Raw genomic sequence first — 2,523 nt, forward strand, 5'->3', positions numbered from 1 at the left:
ATTGTCCGCTTTGGGCTTAGGCCCGCACAAATTTATCTTTTTGGTCCATGCCACCTCGAGCCCCAAAGTGCGAGTACCATATGGGCTTAACTCATGCCTTATATAGCTCTTCACTTTCTTATAGGAGAGAGAAAGAAAGAGAATAGCAAGAGGAGACCTTTTTCTTTATATTTATATATTTCGGAAATCGAATCATCATGCACTTTAGGCCCTTCTGAAAGCCATGAGGCGGGGTCACACGAGTAGCGAAAGACTGAGCTTGCTCATGTTCTCATGCTTCACACAAACCCAGGCTAGGAAGCTTGAAAGCCATATCATACCATATGGATTTAGAAAGTCCGATCAAAAAACAATAAAAAAGGACTGGGAAGGCTTGAATGGATGGCTTCCAAGGCCAGGGCTCGATCCTGCACAATTCAGAATCTTTATTAAATAGGATGCCTCCCAAGCGCCGAGGGGCTAACCGTCATATTCTCAGATATCATATTTGTCACGACCCAAGCCCATGACACGTATTGTCCACTTTGGACCTACGCCAGCACAGATTTATTTTTTTGGACTACGCCACCTCGAGCCCTAAATCTGTGCGTACCATGTGAATTTAACTCATGCCTTATAGTTAAGTTTGTCATCCTAGAAGTCTGCCAGTCCTACTTGATCCCCTCATCGGCCCGACCATCATCATGGGCATCACATAAAGTTTAAATTTTATAATCTTTAATTTATTCCTAAAGTACACTCATATATACGGTATAACATGAAATATAAAGCACAACCATTTAGCATTACAACTATGCATATGACATTAGAATAAAAGAGTGCATAAATTACCTCTTACACTCGAGGAAGTGTCTCTTTATACCTTGCGCAACTTGCACTTTCAAAAATCTTTAAAATCAAAATTTTGTAACTGTTATATTCCAACAAAATAAATTACAAAAGGAAATCAATAACATCAACGTGCATCTTCAGAAGCAAAAGTTTTAGGCAGATACTTTCAGAATTAACACGTGGAATCACAGTAGTAGGAAGGATAAAAAATAAGCCTCACTTTAATTTTTTTTTTACTGAAGTGCCATAATGGACGACGAAGAACCTTCACCAGAGACATAGAAAGAGCTAAGCATTGTTAATTTCTTCCAGCAAGAAATCATTCGTTTACCGGCAAAATTGAAGAAATGTAAATAAATAAGTAGTAATTCCCATTTTATATTAAGGCCTATCTATGAGCGGAGTTCAGAAGAATTAAATAGTTTCCATCAAACAATGTCTAGAAGGACCATTTGTCTACGCTATATATCTAATGAGGCAAAGAGCAGGAGACCACGCCATGGCCGCAAAATAACCTGTTGCAAGTGACAGAGAAGCCTCAGATCATATTTCATCTAGGTTTTCCAAGCCAACTCATATACAGGTTCGATTGATACGATTTCCAAATAACTTCATACCTAGATAAGCAAATTAATATCATCACTGCCTCGATCGCTAAAACGAATTTCAGACATATATGCATAAAATCAAACAAGAAGCCACCCAAAAGCTAAAGATGCCCATATTTTATTTTGAAGCAAGAGAAACAAAGAGTAACCACATGGAAAAAAAACTACTATAACCAAAAGTAGAAAAGCAGGAGAGGCATGAAATGAAAAAAAAATAAGAATCTTTTTGGAATACGTCCACAGAGTCAGTCAATCTTTTCTGTACATGCATTAAGTGTTGGGAAAATAAATATATATTCCGTACCGGAATAATATCCACGGTAAATAATAATAACATAAGAGAGTAATAATGATACCAAATCTTTTAATCGGGTCAAATATTCGAGAAAAACAGTATAATATCATTATAATATTACAATTTTGTAGTGTTAAAAGACTATTACGACTCAAAAAAAAATAACACTTTTTATTTTAAATATCTCACCATAATATTACTCCCACTCTAAAATAGTCTGTGGATTACTCTTACAGCTCTAACACTTCTCTCTTATTTTGGTGTATTGAAAGGAAGAACAAAAGTTTATATTTATAGCAAGAGTTGTCGTCCAAATAGCCAATAAAATTGGCTTGTTGTTGATTTGGTCGTGCAATTTGCATTTGAAATTTTCCTACAATTTGTCAACAAGTTAGGCACCCACAATTGCCTTTCATTTAACCAACCAAAATGAGTTTTGGTAACTTTTCAATTTGTAAGTATGAGATTGTAGGCGTCTACCATCCCATTATTTCTTCTTTTCTTTTTGTTTTCTTCAATATGGGCCCCACAAATATCTCCTTTAATTTTAATTTTTCTTTTTCATTCCTAGACTTGATCTCAATCTTTGAAAATTCTCAAACTTAACAGGCTTTTTAAAGATATTTAAATCTTGATCATGAGACTTCACATATTTGAGCTCGATTTCATTCTTGGTAATGCATTCTCTGATGAAGTGATACCTTGTATCTATATGCTTGCTTCGATCATGATACACTGAATTCTTGGCGAGTGCCTGTGCGGATTTGTTATCAATACAAATCTCTATAG

At 35.5% G+C, this 2,523-nt stretch overlaps 1 long non-coding RNA gene across 1 annotated transcript; it reads right to left on the minus strand.

Annotated features, from left to right (window-relative positions):
• Positions 1-232: 232 nt before the first annotated feature.
• On the minus strand, positions 233-2,063 carry LOC107763757 (uncharacterized). Its single transcript, XR_012702293.1, has 3 exons — positions 1,924-2,063; positions 832-1,448; positions 233-407 (listed from the first exon to the last, which is right to left on the minus strand). It is a non-coding gene; the product is annotated as an uncharacterized LOC107763757 (long non-coding RNA).
• Positions 2,064-2,523: the final 460 nt, after the last annotated feature.

Source organism: Nicotiana tabacum, chromosome 18 (genome assembly GCF_000715075.1).
Source record: "Nicotiana tabacum cultivar K326 chromosome 18, ASM71507v2, whole genome shotgun sequence".
Lineage (NCBI taxonomy): Eukaryota > Viridiplantae > Streptophyta > Magnoliopsida > Solanales > Solanaceae > Nicotiana > Nicotiana tabacum.